Genomic DNA, 19587 nt, shown 5'->3' with positions numbered 1-19587 from the left:
GACAGGGCGGTCGGAGTGGACGCACTGGCTCAGAGCTGGCGGTTCTCCAGGTGTTATGCCTTCCCCCCTCCTGTACTGATACCAGCCGTATTGAGAAAATTCCCATCGGAAAACTCTCATTCTAATTGTGCCACACTGGCCCAGGAGGTTGTGGTTCTCCATTTTAAAGGACCTGGCTGTGGAACCTCCCTGGATTCTGCCTGTCCAGGAGGATCTTCTTTCTCATGCCGCGCACACACGGTCGGACTTTTCGTCTACAAAAGTCCAACGGACGCTGACGGACTAAAGCTGGCTGGTAATCCGATCGTGTGTGGGCTTCTCCGGACTTTCAACTGACTTTTTTAGCCTCAAATCCGACGGACTTTAGATTTGAAACATGCTTCAAATCTTTACGTCGTAAGTACGACGGACCCCGAAATCCGCTCGTCTGTGTGCTAGTCCGACGGACAAAAACCCATGCTAGGGCAGCTATTGGCTACTGGCTATGAACTTCCTTATTTTAGTCCGGTGTACGTCATCACGTACGAATCCGTCTGACTTTTGTGTGGTCGTGTGTAGGCAAGTCCGTTCGTAAGAAAGTCTGCCGCAAGTCCGCCGAAGGTACGTCGGAAGTATGTCGGACAGGCTGTCGGACTTTTGTAGACGAAAAGTCCGACCGTGTGTACGCGGCATCAGGGGCCGATTTGTTGTCCCCAGGTGGAGCGGTGGTATCTTGCAGCCTGGTTACTAAGGAAATGCTGAGGGGCAAGGGTTTCTTGGATCGTTCGGTGGCGACTCTCCTAGGTTGCAGAAAAAAAGGAGACGCAGGCTATCTACCTAAAGGTGTGGAGACGCTTCAATAGCTGGTGCACAGAAAGCTCCTTCGACATACGCAGCTCAGTAGCAGTGTTGGCTTTTCTGCAGTCAGGAGTGGACAAGGGGTTAGCCCTTAGTACAGTGATGGTGAACCTTGGCACCCCAGATGTTTTGGAAGTACATTTCCCATGATCCTCATGCACTCTGCAGTATAGATGAGCATCATGGGAAATGTAGTTCCAAAACATCTGGGGTGCCAAGGTTCGCCATCACTGCCTTAGTACTTTGAAAGCACAGGTATCCACATTGGGTGTATTCCTGGAAAAGCCGCTAGCAACAGATCCATGGATAGCCAGATTTTTTTTAAAGCCTTGGGCAGCTGGGGTCCTGTGCGTTAAAATTGGTCACCCTCAAGACAATGTTTTTGGTGGCGATCACTACTGCAAGGAGGGTTAGTGAACGCTAAGCCCTCTCCATTAGGGCACCTTTTTTCAGATTTTCCCGTACCACGTGATTTGGCGGATCTAGCCTTTTTGCCAAAGGTGGACTCTAAGTTTCATAGAGGCCAGGAAATTATTTTGCCTATCTTCTGTTCGAGTCCTGTGAGGGAACAGGAACATATATTTTTCATAAATTGGATGTTAGAAGTTGCGTCCTTCAGTACTTGGATAGTACAAAAAACAGTTTAGGAAGTCCGATTCCTTTTTTGTGTTATTTTCAGGGGCTAGGAAAGGGTCCAGAACAGGGGTCTCAAACTTGCAGCCCTCCAGCTGCTGCCAAACTACAAGTCCCATCATGGCTCTGCCTGTGGGAGTTATGCTTGTAACTGTCAGCCTTGCAATGCCTCATGGGAATTGTAGTTTCGCAACAGCTGGAGGGCCACCAGTTTGAGACCCTTGGTCCAGAGCCTCTAGGCATACAATAACCAGATGGTTGAGGTTAGCCATTATTCAGGCCTATGTGGTCGGGGGGCTGGAGCCACCGGAGGGTATTAAGGCACATTCCACCAGGGCAACTGCGACTTGTCAAAGCAGAGTGGGCTGGTGCTTCTCCAGAGCAGATCTGTAGAGCTGCAATGTGGTCCACCTTTGTGAAGCACTACAGGTTGAACCTATCAGCCAAAGACCAGGCCTTTGGGCGTAAAGTGCTGCAGGCAGTGGTCCCACAATAAGGTAAGGTGCTCGCTTATCTGCTATGGTGGCTGTCCTGAAAAACAGAGTTACACTTACCGGTAACATCCTTTTCCATGAGTCTTTCAGGACAGCACCGGTACCCACCCAAAATGTTATCTCTGAGAGCTCTTCACATGAGACCTTGTAAGACAAAGGTTAGTATGACGTATTCTTGTGTCTCCCCAGCTGGCCGGAGGTACTCTGAGGGGCCGGTGAGGCTTAAATCTTGCAGAATAAGGCGGTGTTTCCTGAGATGGGAGGAGCCAAGGTCTCTATGGTGGCTGTCGTTTTTTTCGTACAATTTTCAGATCGTGTGTATGGGCCTTAAGAGTATGCTCTGTTGGCCAACTTGGACACACCTCCAAAAGCAAACAATTTGTTGCAGGCCATTATAACTGCACTAGGAACCTTCTGCCACTGACAGTTATTATCACTGCTCGGGCCCAGGATCACTGGCCTCAATTCTACAACAACCACTAAACACCTACAAGTCGCTAGAGAAGTAGAATTAACATAAAAATTGGCTTTTTGAAGCCATGATTGTCTTATGGTCTAAATCTTTTACACCTGAAATGGCTCTAATTAAATTCTAAGACATTCTGAAAAGCATATAGTTCAAGATTAACTTAATTGCAGCTAGGTAAAAAAATTTTCCCAAAAATAAAATATCTAGTCAATATCTTGTAACTGACTTTTGGTTCCAAAATGTACATAATTAGGCGTAAGAGAGGAGTCTATCCTATTGTCTGATGATGCTCTCAGTTACACAAAGCTCAATTTCTGTTCTTGCAGAAGTGTAACAGATGTCTGTTGTTGCATGAGCTTCAGAAAGTATTGTTTCTACTGTACCTTTAGGGAGCCTTTATCACAGAAAAGCAGCTATCGAACAGCCTTTTCTTCTCTTCTTGCGCTCCTGAGGACAGAGGAAGTAGTAAGATAGGATACATCCAGGGGACACAAAAGTGATATCTAGGGCATGACGTCACACTGCTTGGCAACACTGCTGCTAGCTGTTGGTTTGTGCCATGTATCACTTGGATGACCGTAAAAGATGCAGGAACAGGCAGACACTACTGACTAAGCAGTGAAACATTACATTTATTTAAAAATCAAAAAGGTCTAAATGTCTTAAAGTAGCAAAATAGAATATTTTAATTGTAAAAGAAACTTCTGTAATCATGGTTATGTTGCAAAAATTAGTGCACTAATAATTCACATCACCTGGTGTGATCTGAAATTTGCCTTTATGTTAAAGGGGTTGTAAACCCTGTGTTATTAAAAAAACAAAAACAAAAATGAACATGTTATACTTACCTCCACTGTGCAGTTTGTTTTGCACAAAGTGGCCCCGATACTCGACTCCTGGGGTCCCCCGGCAGCGCTGGTAGCTCCTCCCCGCATCGAGTGCCCACGTGGAGAAGGCTCTCCTAAGGTGGACACCCGTGCGGGCGCGCTCCCGCATCTTGCTTCTGTGTACATTCACACAGAATACAGTACTCGGCCCCACCCCCCGTGTCATTGGATTTGATTGACAGCAGCGGGAGCCAATGGCTGCGCTGCTATCAATCTATCCAATCAAGAGCTGAGACAACGGGCAGAGAGGTAAAAGGTAGAGCGTGTCTCTGCCCAGGGAACAAGCTGGCTCAGGTAATTAAACCGGGGAAGAGGGGGGGGCTGGTCAGTATCAGAAGTTTTTTCACCTCAACGCATAGGATGCATTAAGGTGAAAAAACACAAGGGTTTACAACCCCTTTAAGTTGCCACATGCAGGGTAATTTTTCTTCTTTTAAGATTAAAGAGGCAGTTATCAACTTAGCTGATGGTCAGAAGATGGAGGTGTTTAAACCCTTTTACTGTCACCACAGTATGTCATATGGCAGTGGCAACAAGAGTTGAACACACAGACACTTTATCAGCAGACTGATGAAAGTAATTGGGCAGCTACACAGCCAGCCGATCGCTTTCTGTGATCCCGGAACTCTTCCAAACCCCTACGCCATGTATGCCAGGCTCCGTTGTTCCAACTGCAGACCCGGGACCCACATGGGAGTTGTCTTCCAATCTTCCTGCAAAGAACCCAGAAGTAATGTGAACAATGTCAGAAAAGATCAACAACTTGATGTGGTTGACAAGGAACATGGCCAAGCCCCTGGAATATGAGAGAGACAGAGAGAGAGAGACAGACAGACAGAGAGAGAGACAGAGAGAGAGACAGAGAGAGAGAGACAGAGAGACAGAGAGAGAGAGAGACAGAGAGAGAGACAGAGAGAGAGAGAGAGAGACAGAGAGAGAGAGAGAGACAGAGAGAGAGACAGAGAGAGAGACAGAGAGAGAGACAGAGAGAACCCCATTAACTCTTTCATGCCTAAGCCTATTTCTGACATTTGTTAAAATCCATTTTTTTGTTCATAAAAGTTTTTTACAACCCGACTTTGGGGCCCCATATCTCGGGGCCACTTGGTGCTAGGAACCCCAAATTTGGTGTGCTAACACAGTTGGACTAGCACTATAACATATCCAAATTGGTGTTCCTAGCACCAAGTGGCCCCAAGATATGGGGCCCCAAAATGTCATTCTCTGCTGCAGAAGTGCTTGACATTTTGCGACCAGAATTTGGGGCCCCGTATCTCTGGGCCACTTAGTGCTAGGAACAAATTTGAATATGTTGTAGTGCTAGTTCCACTGTGTTAGCACACCAAATTTGGGGTTTCTAGCACCAAGTGGCCCCGAGATGCGGGGCCCCTAATTTGGGTCGCAAAATGTCATTCTCTGCTCTGCAGATGCTTCTAGATGCAAACGCGGCTAAACGCGGCATGCAAACGCGGCAAAACGTGCGTTTCTAAATGCCGGTTTCAGCTTTTAAAAACGTGTTCAGCAGAGTTTGCACCAGCGTCTCGTGTGCATGAGGCCTCAGAGTTAGAGAGATTTTGCTAGAATTATTGCTCCCACTCCAACGATACTGCACATGTGATTTGAACACAGTTTACATTTTCGGGTGCGACTTACGTCCTGGAAGAGCATCAGAAGGGGGGGCGTCCCCTCCCGCTCCTTTAGGATAACAGCCGAGCAGCTTTTAGCCACATCGGTTGTGATCACTAAAAAGCCAACTGCAGGCATCACCCCTTCAAGCAGAGAGCTCAAAATTTGCAAACGGTCAGCGTGAGGGGTTAAAGTAGTTGTAACCCTAACAAAAAAAAAAAAATTGTAATTTGGCCCCCTGTATAACCAAAAGAACTTGGCTGATCCTGCCCTCCCCCCTGTAAACTGACCATGGTTAATCATGGCACATGACACTGTGGTCAGTTTATGTGCCTCAATCACTCGCAGCTCTCCTCTGTCCTTTACTCCCAGCTATGCAAGTGCCGATCTGCTCCCCTCTTGATGCTATCAAACAGCAATGACATTCCTACTATCAACTCTGCTATAGTAAACAATGTCCCCACTGCGAGTTTAAAAAAAAAAGCCACTGTGTACCTCATTTCATAGCACTGCTTGGCCCTCACGTGACCGGCCGCCCTCTTTCAGCCTCCTGGCTAATGTCTGCGGGGGTTTCTCCTCCCGGCCCGCTTTGATGTCAGATCGAGAGAGGAAAGAGGCAGCTGGTCACATGAGAGCCTATGAAATGAGGTACACAACGGCATTTTTTTTTTTTAATTAAAAAACACATACACTGGGAACATTATTTAAAATAGCAGTAATGATTGTAAGGTTGTAATTGAGTGGCTTAACAACCACTTTAAGCGATGCTAATCAGGGAAACCCTAAATCCATAACACCCTGGAGGGACAAGAGGTGATTCTTGATAATGAGACTCTTGCTATAATCTAGCATAGAAGTCAGACTACTTCTCCTGATGCAGGAAGGACTCACATTTATTCTCGATGGTAAAGACACAGTAGCACTTCAGTGGTGTCAAGTGCAGTATGAACCAAGAGACCTACTTGAGGCAGTATCCCAAGATGTAAAAGGGAACCACCTGTTCTTGGAGACCAGAATGCAGCTCTAAAGATTCAGATAGCGATAAAAGCTTCCGTGAAATGGGGAAGAAGCACCCTTAGCAACCACTTGATAGAAAGGCTGAGTGGTCACACCAGGCACTACCTGGTTCATAAAAGTAGACACATTAAAAAGGGTTGCAAAGGTTAAATTCTTTTATTCATTTTTTTAAACAAACATGGTATACTTACCTCCTCTGTGCAAGGGTTTTGCAGAGTGGCCTCGATCCTCTTCTTGGGTCCCCCAGCTGCGCTCCTTGCTGCATCGAGTGCCCCCTCAGAGACCCGCATTCCAATGGGGCACTCGTGCGGGCGTGCTCTTGAGTCCTGCTGCTGCGTCCATTGACACAGACAGCAGGACTTGGCCCTGCCCCCGATTCCCCTGTCACTGGATTTGATTGACAGCAGTCAATGGCTGCTGCTGCCATCAATCTAACCAATGAGGACCCGAGACAGCGGCTGGGCTCATTCTTGTCGTTGAAAAATATCTAGAAAAACGCATTTTAAAAAAAGTTATAAATTGATATGTAATTTAATGAGTGAAATAATTATTTAATCCCCTCTCAACAAGATTTCTGGGTCCCAGGTGTCTTCTATACAGGTAACGAGCTGAGATTAGGAGCACTCTCTTAAAGGGATTGCTCCTAATCTCAGCTTGTTACCTGTATAAAAGACACCTGTCCACAGAAGCAGATTCCAATCTCTCCACCATGACCAAAGAGCTGTCCAAAGATGTCAGGGACAAGACTGTAGACCTACATAAGGCTGAAATGGGCTACAAGACCATCACCAAGCAGCTTGGGGAAAGGGTTACAACAGTTGGTGCGATTATTTGTAAATGGAAGAAACACAACATAACTGTCAAGCTCCCTGCCTGGGGCACCATGCAAGATCTCACTTCGTAGAGTTTCAATGATCATGAGAACAGTGAGGAATCAGCCCAGAACTACACGGGAGAATCCGGTCAATGATCAAGGCAGCTGGGACCATAGTCACCTAGAAAACAATTGGTAATGCTACATTGTGAAGGACTGAAATCCTGAAATTCCTTTTCTGTGGCGGCTCCTTTTCTGCTCCTGTTCCACTCCTTGGGTCCCAGTCCCTCAGCTCCCGTGACAGGCATCTTGAGCGGTGCTTTTGTTGCCATCTCACCACTTCATATTTAGCTTCTATGCAAGTACCCAAGGGGGAGAAGCACTCTCCTTCCTTTGGTTAGTATTCATCTTTGTCAGGCACCCTGGCTAGATTGTTTTATACACTATTTTCTATATGTGTTTTTTCACAGATATTCAATGAATTTGGCCCTGAACAATGGATTAAATCCACGAAAGGCGTAGGGCTTATTCCATACATCTCATTTCCATTGGATGGTTTAACCAGTTTCATATATACAGATTTTATCAGATTTTTAAAGAAAAACTGAAATATCACATGGTCCTAAGTATTCAGACCCTTTGCTGTGATACTCATATTTAACATGGTTAAAGGTGCTGTCCATTTCTTCTGATCATCCTTGAGATGGTTCTACACCGTCATTTGAGTCCAGCTGTGTTTGATTATACTGATTGGACTTGATTAGGAAAGCCACACACCTGTCTATATAAGACCTTACAGCTCACAGTGCATGTCAGAGGATATGGGAATCATGAGGGCAAAGGAACTGCCTGAAGAGCTCAGAGACAGAATTGTGGCAAGGCACAGATCTGACCAAGGTTACAAAAAAAATTTCTGCTGCACTTAAGGTTCCTAAGAGCACAGTGGTCTCCATAATCCTTAGATGGAAGACGTTTGGGACGACCAGAATGCTTCCTAGAGCTGGCCGTCCGGCCAAACTGAGCTATCGGGGAAGAAGAGCCTTGGTGAGAGAGGTAAAGAAGAACCCAAAGATCACTATGGCTGAGCTCCAGCGATGCAGTCGGGAGAAAGTTGTAGAAAGTCAACCATCACTGCAGCCCTCCACCAGTCGGGGCTTTATGGCAGAGTGGCCCAACGGAAGCCTCTCCTTAGTGCAAGACACATGAAAGCCCGCATGGAGCTTGCTAAAAAAAAACACCTGAAGGACTCCAAGATGGTGAGAAATAAGATTCTCTGGTCTGATGAGACCAAGATAGAACTTCTTGGCCTTAATCCTAAGCGGTATGTGTGGAAAAAACCAGGCACTGCTCATCACTTGTCCAATACAGTCCCAACAGTGAAGCATGGTGGTGGCAGCATCATGCTGTGGGGGTGTTTTTCAGCTGCAGTGACAGGACGACTGGTTGCAATCGAGGGAAAGATGAATGCGGCCAAGTACAGGGATATCCTGGACGATAACCTTCTCCAGAGTGCTCAGGACCTCAGACTGGGCCGAAGGTTTACCTTCCAACAAGACAATGACCCTAAGCACACAGCTAAAATAATGAAGGAGTGGCTTCACAACTCCGTGACTGGTCTTGAATGGCCCAACCAGAGCCCTGACTTAAACCCAATTGAGCATCTCTGGAGAGACCTAAAAATGCCTGTCCACCAACATTTACCATCGAACCTGACAGAACTGGAGAGGATCTGCAAGGAGGAATGGCAGAGCATCCCCAAATCCAGGTTGAAAAACTTGTTGCATCCTTCCCAAAAAGACTCATGGCTGTATTAGATCAAAAGGGTTCTTCTAATAAATACTGAGCCAATTGTCTGAATACTTAGGACCATGTGATATTTCAGTTTTTCTTTTTTAATAAATCTGCAAAAATGTCAACAATTCTGTGTTTTTTCTGTCAATATGGGGTCCTGTGTGTACATTAATGAGGAAAAAAATGAACTTAAATGATTTTAGCAGATGGCTGCAATATAACAAAGTGACACATTTAAGGGGGTCTGAATACTTTCCGTCCCCACTGTATATCCTACAATGTATTATCTTGATGCAGCAGTCATATATTTATTATACAATGTATCCTGTATTGTTGTTGCCAGTTTTTTTTTTTTTTTACATACAATGTTTGTTATATGTTGTCATTATGGACACAAACCTATGAATAGATTTTTCCAACCTGTTTTGTAATCATTTAGCAATAAACATTGTGTTTTTAGAGTGACTTTATCGGCGTATAACACGCACCCCAAGTTTAGGAGGGAAGTTTAAGGAAAAAAAACTTGCATTAAAATGCCCATCAATGCAGCCTTATCGTGTCCATCTGCAGCCTTTTCAGTGTCAGTGCAGCCTTGTCAGTGCAGCTTTGTCCCAGTGCAGCTTTGTGCACTCGCCACCGACATACACAGCCGTGTGTAGATTCAAATATGGCGCAGAGACTGCAGGGATTCGTTGGAGCCGAGATACACATACCCGAGTGTTGTCGGCTTTTTTGTCACCGCTCAGTCACGCCCAGACCTATGATGGACCTCACACAGGTCCAATGGCGGGACTGGGCATGACTGTGAGCGCCACCAAAAAAACACGAGAACACTCGGCTATGTGTATCTCGGCTCCGACGAATCCCTGCAGTCTCGGCGCCATATTTGAATCTACACACGGCTGTGTATGTCGGCGGCAATTGCCGTGATCGCTCCGATCACACAAAATCAGCGGGGATCGGCCTATAACACGCACCCAAGATTTTCCCCTGATTTTAAGGGAAAAAAAGTGCCTGCAAGATCTCCCTGCTCAAGAAAGCACACGTACAGGCCCGTCTGAAGTTTGCTAATGAACATCTGAATGATTCATGGCAGAACTGGGTGAAAGTGTTCTGGTCAGATGAGACCAAAATCAACCTATTTGACATCAACTCAACTCGCCGTGTTTGGAGAAAGTGGAATGCTGCCTATGACCCCCCCAAGAACACCATCCCCACCGTCAAACATGGAGATGTAAACAATGCTTGGGGGAGGGGGTTTATGCTAAGGGCACAGGACAACTTGCCCGAATCAAAAGGACAATGGACGGGGCCATGTATCATCAAATCTTGGGTGAGTACTTCCTTCCCTCAGCCAGGGCACTGAAAATGGGTCGTGGATGGGTATTCCAGCATGACAACAATGACCCAAAACACACAGCCAAGGCAACAAAGGAGTGGCTCATAAAGACGCACATTAGAGTCCTGGAGTGGCCTATCAAGTTTCCAGACCTTAATCCCATAGAAAATATGTGGAGGGAGCTGAAGGTTCGAGTTACCAAACGTCAGCCTCGAAACCTTAAGGACTTGGAGAGGAACTACAAAGAAAAGTGGGACAAAAATCACTCCTGAGATGTGTGCAAACCTGGTGGCCAACTGCAAGAAACATCTGACCTCTGATTGCCAACAAGGGCTTTGCCACCAAGTACAAAGTTGTTTTTTTTTTTTTTGCGAAGGGGTCAAATACTTATTTCACTCATTAAAATGCAAACCAATTTATGACTTTTTTGAAATGCGTTTTTTGTTTCTGGATTATTTTGTTATTCTGTCTCTCACTGTTAAAATAAACCTACCATTAAAATTATAGACTGTTCATTTGTCAGTGGGAAAACATACAAAATTAGCAGGGGATCAAATACTTTTTTTCCCCTCACTGTAAAACTTAATGAGGCCAAATCCCTTTAGGGGGATGTTGTCCAGTAGGATTTGTAATATCGAACATTCACAAGGTTCATCTGAGTTTCCTACAATGGGGATGCCAGGAAAAGGTACTAGACCAAAAAAATAAAAATTCCCTATCCAGGTGAAAGGCAGTTAAAGCTAGTCTGCATTGACCCAGTAGGCAGAGGGTCCCTCTGGAGAAGGGGGGACACTAAACACTGCCAGTTAACAGAGAGCCTTGCATGCTCCATGAAAAGGGAATTTTTTCTGAGAAAGAGCAGGGGTCTTAACAGGGCACAGTTCCAGAGGCTAAAGAGTGCCAGAGACGAGGAATAAACCTGTTAGACTGAAAGGGACAATGCTGCAATGAAATTCCTAAAAATGGCAAAATATCCAAGTACCTACAAGCATTCATAATAAGCCCCTTAAGAATCTGCCATGAGAACTGTAAGGAGGGTATGCAACTGCTGATCAGTAGAATCCTTAAAAAGGTAAACATGTTCTCTACCAGTAAGCAGTGGGCATAGACCACTGGTTAAGATCCCTCTTTGGTGGGGAACAGTTTCAACACAATCTCGTTAAGTCCAGGACCCATCAGGGTGCTTCCAGTCTGCATTAAGGAATACCTTAGTATACAGTCCTAACTATAGAGGAGAGCAGACGTGGCTGAGCTACGTGCAGCTCTCTACCCTTCCTGCAGGTGTTTCCTAGGCTACTACAACCCCTGGCAAAAATTATGGAATCACCAGTCCCTGAGGATGTTCCTTCAGTTGTTTATTGTTGTAAAAAAAAAAGCAGATCACAGACATGGCCAAAAACTAAAGGCATTTCAAATGGCAACTTTCTGGCTTTAAGAAACATTAAAGAAATCAAGAAAAAAAAAATTGTGGTGGCCAGTAACAGTTAGATTTATAGAACAAGCACAAGGAATAAATTATGGAATCACTCAATTCTGAGGAAAACATTATGGAATCACCCTGTAAATTTTCATTACAAACACTAACACCTGCATCAGATTAAATCTGCTTGTTAGTATGTAGGTAAAGAGGGTAAATCATCACGCAGTGTTGCACAAGATGTTGGTTGTTCACAGTCGGCTGTGTCTAAAACATGGACCAAATACAAACAACATGGGAAGGTGGTTAAAGGCAAGCATACTGGTAGACCAAGGAAGACATCAAAGCGTCAAGACAGAAAACTTAAAGCAATATGCCTTGAAAACAGAAAATGTACAACAAAACAAATGAGGAACAAATGGGAGAAAACTGGAGTCAACATCTGTGACCGAACTGTAAGAAACCGCCTAAAGGAAATGGGATTTACATACAAAAAAGCTAAAAGAAAGCCATCTCTAACACCTAAACACAAAAACAAGCTTATAATGGACTAAGGAAAGGCAATCGTGGACTGTGGATGATTGCATGAAAGTCATATTCAGTGATGAATCTCGAATCTGCATTGGGCAAGGTGATGATGCTGGAACTTTTGTTTGGTGCCGTTCCAATGAGATTTATGCAGACGACTGTCTGAAGAAAATTTCCACAGTCAATTATGATATGGGGCTGCATGTCAGGTCAAGGCACTGGGGAGATGGCTGTCATTAAATCTTCAATAAATGCACAGGTTTACATTGAAATTTTGGACACTTTTCTTATCCCATCTATTGAAAGGATGTTTGGGGATGATGAAATCATTTATCAAGATAATGCATCTTGCCATAGAGCAAAAACTGTGAAAAAAATCCTTGAAGAAAGACACATATGGTCGGGGCAGGAGGCGGAGCCTAGCGGAGCAGACATGCATTGTTAGAGCTCCACACCGCTGAGGAGAGAAGAGAAGGACAAAGCGGAGCCTGCAGGCTCAAAAGGTATCCATTTGAACCTTTTTGCCCCAGGGAACAAACTGTGAAAGTTTGGGCAGGAAATATGGTACTGGGAGGAAACCGTGGCAGAAATAAAAATCACCTCACAAAGAGCTCACAGGCACTCACTGCAGCTGAAGCAGCTCCAGTCACCTCACAAGATACAGCATCAGGGCGCTCTCACAGACAGAAAATGTCACAGCAAGACTCTCCATTTGAGTCAGATACAGAACAAATCCTCTCACAAACTTCTCCACAAGCCTCCTCAGCATCCCCAGAAATATTATTACAATTTGAAAAGATGCTTCATAAGGCTTTAAAACAAACCTCAGACCAAATAACAAAAAGCCTAACCAAAGAAATAAGAGAGCTGGGAAACCGCACCGCAGCCTTAGAAATAAAAATGGATGAAATTGAAATTACAACCCAAGAAAATATAACAGAATTGGAACAATTAAAAAAAGAGAATTTAATACTTCAAACTAAGCTCGAAGATTACGAAAATAGAGCCAGACTTTCAAACTTGCGCATAAGGGGAATACCTGAAACTGTGACAGACCTGCAATCTACTATTACTGCTCTATTACAAAAACTAAAGCCAGATATCCCTATTGAATGTTTAGAACTGGACAGAGTACACAGAGCCCTCACAGCCAAAAAGAAAGATGGACCCCCACGTGATATAATCACAAAATTTAATTATTACAGAACGAAAGAACAAATACTAATTGCTGCAAGAGAAAAAAAGGAACTTAATTTTCAAGGACACAATTATCAAATTTTTGCTGACCTATCCCAACTTACTATTACTAAAAGATGATCCATGAAACCCCAACTAATGGAACTGCAACGCCACAACATTATGTATCAATGGGGCTTCCCCTTTTCAGTCAGATTTAACTACCAAGGTACAATTTACAGAAGCAGTTCAGCAGATGAACTACAACAAACCCTTTTAAAATTAAATCTGACAGAACCCACAAGCAGCAACACTCCCACACGCAGAAGAATGGCATCATCTTCACCTTCAGGCAGCACCCAGAAAATTCCAGAACAAAATGGGAATCATCATTCTAACAAAAGAGGCCGTTATGCCACATCATCCATGGACCAAGAAGATTCAATGGACTGACAACCTAATTCCTGATATCTCTTCATTTATTATACTAAGAGATGGTTCTCTATAAAAAACCTATATTTATAACTGAATGTAACTGCATTCTGATAGTCACACACTGTGTGGGATCATGTTACATTCCAGTTATATTTCTTATTACTTCTGATTCATATAGCCTTAGAATATATAAGTGAAATAAGGAAATTCTTGTTCAGTTATATATTATCAGGTAATAACAATAGATTTATTACTTTTTAGGACAAATATGTTCAATAATCCAGAAGTAATGGAAGCTTTTTTTTTTTTCTTTTTCTTAAAACAAATATATTATTACCTAACTCTAGTTCCTAGAATTATGTTTTTGTTTATTCTAATCTGAAGCAATACAACCTCAATTTTATGAGTTAACATATCTAAACAGTTACATATGAATAAAATATGTAATGGTTTACTCTAAAAGGGTTAAAACCCCAAAATAATTCAAACTATCTTCATCAATCCAAAGTTATTAACAGTACCTTTCTAACTGAATTATTTAGCCTAGGACAAGACTAACCATATACAACCACCCTGGAATAAATAATTTCAACAAAAACTATATTCTGCACTCCAACTAATGAAACATCAATTTGATGTCTTTTGACATAGCACTTCTCTCCTGTAAGCGGAAGATCCGTGTACCCCCATTAGCCCTCCTCATTCTCCCAACCATATTATGTGGGAGTGTGACGAAGGCACTTATTCCCCTGAGAGAGATATTTATTCTCTTTCACGGGTAAATTGTGATTACTTGCAAAAAAATAATTTATACAATGTATCATCTAATCTCACATGTTTTTTGTTTACTCTTTACTCCAGAATTCACTGGTTTCTTTTCTATCTATTCATCTCTTCAGTCCACACAGGTTGATCTGCGCAGTCAGCTCTGCATAACAAAAAGTAAGTCAAAACTATTTGATCTGTTGCCATGGCACCACTGAATATACTTTCCCTGAATGTTCAGGGAATAAATGTCCCTCAAAAAAGGACCAAAGCCTTCCGTACTTTCCATAACAAGAAGGCTCATATAGTATGCCTCCAAGAAACACACTTCACCAAAGATTCTACTCCAAAATATATTTCTCCTTTTTATCAACAAATTTACACGGCTTCTGCCTGTACCAAGCAAAGGGGAACTCTAATTGCATTTCACCGATCCACACCATTCACCTTATCATCAGAAATTAAAGACCCAGAAGGTAGATACCTGATACTCATGGGTTATATAATGGATACAGCAATCACGGTGATTTCCTACTACGCTCCTAACAAACAACCTACACCATTCCTCTCACATATATTACAAGTGATTTATACACACAAAATAGGAACAGTGATAATGTGTGGGGATTCGAACCAGGTCCTCCTCCCATTTCTAGATAAATCACCTTTTACACCATTCAAAATAACCTCTAGATTACCTTTTCCTCAACTTCTTTCCAAATACAATCTGGTAGATTCATGGAGAGAAAGTAACCCAATGAAAAAGAAATTCACTTATTTCTCGCACCCTCATCAAACCTTCACCAGAATAGATCATATTTTTCTAACAATAGGAATGATACCAGAACTTATTGCATCAGATATAATTCCGATTCCGTGGTCTGACCATAATGCAGTATACACTACTATAGGCTCAGCCATATCAAAAGCGCATGACCCAACGTGGTACTTACCGGACATAATGCTCAAACACCCACTACATCAGATGGCCATTGAACAAGCTTTAAAGGAATACATATCAATTAATAATACAACAGACATCTCCCCAATAACACTGTGGGAAGCTCATAAGCCTGTCTTGTGTGGTACAATACAAAGACAAATGGCACTATTTAAACGGGAACGCAAAAATCTAGCAAAAAAACTAGAACTCAATTTTAATGCAGCCTACATATCATTTCAAGATAATCCATCTCAGAGTACAAAATCTCATCTGGAAAAATCTAGATTGGAATACGATCTATTTCTCACTGAGTCAGTTGATAAATCCCTCAAACGCTCCAAACAATTTCTACATGAATACAAACAAACCAGGTACATATTTGGCTCGGGCATTAAATTCAACTAACAAATCTTTCAAACCAATACTTTTGAAATTATCAAAAAATGTTTACACTTGTAATCCAGTTAAAATAGTCCATAAATTTCACTCACATCTTGCAACTTTATACAAGACAAACAATGAATTTAATCCTACAGAGGCTGAATCCTTCTTCTCAAAAATAACCTTACCTGAGTTATCTCAGAATCAAAAAAGCAGTTTGGATGAGCCTATAACTATAGATGAAGTTGCTAACGCCATAAAAGACCTAAAACTTAACAAAAGACCAGGCCCAGACGGCTACTCGGCTTTATACTATAAAACATTCTCAGAAATACTCTCTCCCATTCTCACTGAAACTTTTAACAAACTTCTAGATGGACATTCTTTTCGGCAAGAAACACTAATGGCAATTGTTTGTATGATCCCAAAACCCCTTTCTGATGATACCTCCTGTGTGAATTATCGGCCTATCTCTGTTAAACCTCGATATTAAATTATTAGCAAAAATAATAGCAAAACGCCTCAATAGCATTATAGGAAAATTAATACATAGAGATCAAGTAGGCTTCATGCCAAATAGACAGGCAGGCGATAATATACGCAGGGCAGTGTTATTGGCACATATTGCTAAAAAACGGAAAATCCCTTTATGTTTTCTATCTCTCGATATTAAGAGGGCATTTGACACAGTATCCTGGCAATATATGCAATATTCATTACAAAAATGGGGTTTTGGACCCCACTTTTTAACATGGATCAAAGCATTATATAATAAACCCAAAGCCTATATAAAATATGCTGGATACAAATCTGAAGCCTTTAATATCGAAAGAGGTACCCGACAGGGTTGCCCATTATCTCCCTTATTATTTGCCCTTATACTCGAACCCATGGCCCAATATATCAGAACAAACCAAACTATAACTGGCATTGAAGTAGGAGGTATTACACACAAATTATGTATATTTGCAGACAATATATTACTTTTTCTATCATCACCACAGATCTCTGGTCCTAACTTAATACCAGCTCTTGATGGATTTGCAGCCCTATCCGGCCTTATGATTAATCCTAAGAAATGCCTAGTGCTTAATATTTCACTCACAAACATGGAATTGATCCCGGCTAGGGCTGCACTCCCATTCACATGGGCAGAAAAATCAATCCCATATCTTGGAATTCATTTAACAGCCTCTCATTCTGACTTATTCTCAACCAATTATCCTCCTGTATTAAGACAGATCACAAATCTAATAAAACAGTGGTCGCAACTTCCTTTATCCTGGATGGGGAAGATTAATGCAATCAAAATGACTATTCTACCCAAATTGCTTTATCTATTCAGAGTCCTCCCTATTCCAATTCCTTCCTATTTTTTGAGAATAGTACAAAAAAGAGCAACTTCGTTTATATGGGGCTCTTCTAAACCACGTATACCTATACACACACTACATCTTCCCAAAAATAAAGGAGGCCTGGGATACCCTAATTTTACTAACTACTACAGAGCGGCACATTTGGCCAGTCTGTCCAAATACCATGCAAAACAGGAAATCCCATTATGGGTATTTATAGAGGCTTCAGAAAATGACCCTCTATTAATATCAAATTTATTATGGCTTGATCCTAAAGACCGCTTTAAAATTCATAATCCCATAACTAAACACTTCTTATCTCTCTGGGATAAACTAAAAACCAAATATCAGTTACAATCTCCACACAATCCTCTCCTTTCTTTTATCAGAAATCCAGCCTTTTATCCGGCATGGATCTACCCAAATTCTTTTAAAGCTTGGACAACATCAGGCATTCAGACACTAAATGACTTCATAGCATCTAAATCATTCCTTTCATTCCCATCGCTTAGAGAAAAATATGATCTACCAAACTCTGAGATATTTAGATATCTCCAAATCAAAAATTTCTATACACCATTCCTAAAGGGGGATACACCATTATCCCAATTATCCATTTTTGAATCAATCTGTACAAAAGATCCATTTGCTAAAGGTACAATTTCATCACTTTATAATCAATTATATGGAGTAGCAAATCTTAATAGACCCTCTTACGTTCAGAGGTGGGAGGAGGACCTGGGACGAACTTTAGAAGACACGGACTGGTCTAACATATGGCTCACATCTAAGTCATCTTCACCCAACATCTTAGCACTGGAGACAAATTATAAAGTCCTAACTCGCTGGTACCTTGTACCCGCTAGAGTGGCAAAATATTCACCTAATACCTCAGCTCTTTGTTTTCGAGGATGCCCAGAAATAGGCACATATTTACACATATGGTGGACGTGCCCAGTAATCCAAACCTTCTGGAAGGAAGTCTTCGTGATTGCATCTAAAATATTTAAAAAAATAATACAACCAGATCCATATTTAACTTTACTTAATCTAAAACCGGAATGGTTAACACTCTCTCATTTCAAACTTATGATCCAACTAATAACGGCTGCAAAACAAACAGTGGCCAAGGCATGGAAATCTCCTACATTGGTACTAGCAGAAACAATTCACAGAATGAATAATACAATGTCCCATGCTAAGATGGTAGCCATCAATCAAAATCAAATTCCAAAATTTGAAAAACTTTGGCATCCTTGGATAAAACAACAGTTCCTGTCAAACTTCAATGACTCTGTCCTGTTGCCATGGTAACAGATTAAATGACTTACAGAGACCCATTCTAAGGCTTCAAAGAGAACTAAAAAGAATAATAAACTGACGAACGGGACAACCTTGTGGACCATACCTCTACCTTTCAACCCTTTTTCTTCTCTTTCCTTTTCTCCACCTTACGATTAAAGCTCATTATCAGAATTTATTTGACCTATATACACTCTACTTGTAAACAATATGTATAGTAGGTATAAATCATTTAAATACCTACAAAAGTAACTAAGGAAATGATATATATCTTTAATTTAGGTTTACGTGAACCCAATGTTTAATATTTGAAATTTCATGATATTTACCTATATAAACCCTCCTGTAAAACAATGAGCTTACTTTATAGATCCTTGTAAACTTACTTTATGTATCTTTATAACATTGTATACTCAATAAACTTCTTTTGACAAGGAAAGACACATATGGTCAATGGCATGGCCTGCAAACAGTCCGGATCTCAATCCAATTGAAAATCTGTGGTGGAAGTTAAAGAAAATAGACCATAACAAGGCTCCAACCTGCAAAGATGATTTGGCAACAGCAATCAGAGAAGGATGGAGCCAGATTGATGAAGAGTACCGTTTATCACTCATTAAGTCAATGCCTCAGAGACTGCAAGCAGTTATAAAAGCCAGAGGTGGTGCAACAAAGTACTAGTGATGTGTTGGAGTGTTATTTTGTTTGTTTTTCATGATTCCATAATTTTTTCCTCAGAGTTGAGTGATTCCATAATTTATTCCCTGTGCTTGTTCTATAAATCTAACTGTTACTGGCCACCACAATTATTTTTCTTGATTTCTTTTAGTGTTTCTTAAAGCCAGAAAGTTGCCATTTGAAATGCCTTTAGTTTTTGGCCATGTCTGTGATCTGCTTTTTTTCTACAACAATAAACAACTGAAGGAACATCCTCAGGGACTGGTGATTCCATAATTTTTGCCAGGGGTTGTAGCTTATGACAGCACAAGGGAAACAAACCCAAAGACTTTGCTGGTCCCCTCATCCAATAAGACTTTCAGAATTACTTTGCCATCTTTGCCCCGAGTATCTACCATTCGTGCCTGCAGTATTAGTCTGGCCAAAATGGTTGCTAAAACTGCACAGTGCAAAGACACCGCCCCATCTGCTCCGATTCCTACACCAGTGTCGCAGTCCTCTCCACAACAGCATGGAGCTTCCCTTGTCACTATGGCACCAGAGCTCCTCTTCCTGCTACAGTTTCTCCTTACAAAAGCCAATTTCAGTGTCTGGGCATAGGAGATTAAAGTTCTTAAATCTGAGGTAGATCCTCTAATGAAAGTCTAGCACCTCTGCCAGGGCAGAAGACCTAGATACCTGCTCCCTAGAACAAGCCTGT

The sequence above is a fragment of the Aquarana catesbeiana genome, linkage group LG04 (assembly GCF_042186555.1).
Source record: "Aquarana catesbeiana isolate 2022-GZ linkage group LG04, ASM4218655v1, whole genome shotgun sequence".
Taxonomy (NCBI): domain Eukaryota; kingdom Metazoa; phylum Chordata; class Amphibia; order Anura; family Ranidae; genus Aquarana; species Aquarana catesbeiana.
This window is presented reverse-complemented; position numbering follows the sequence as displayed.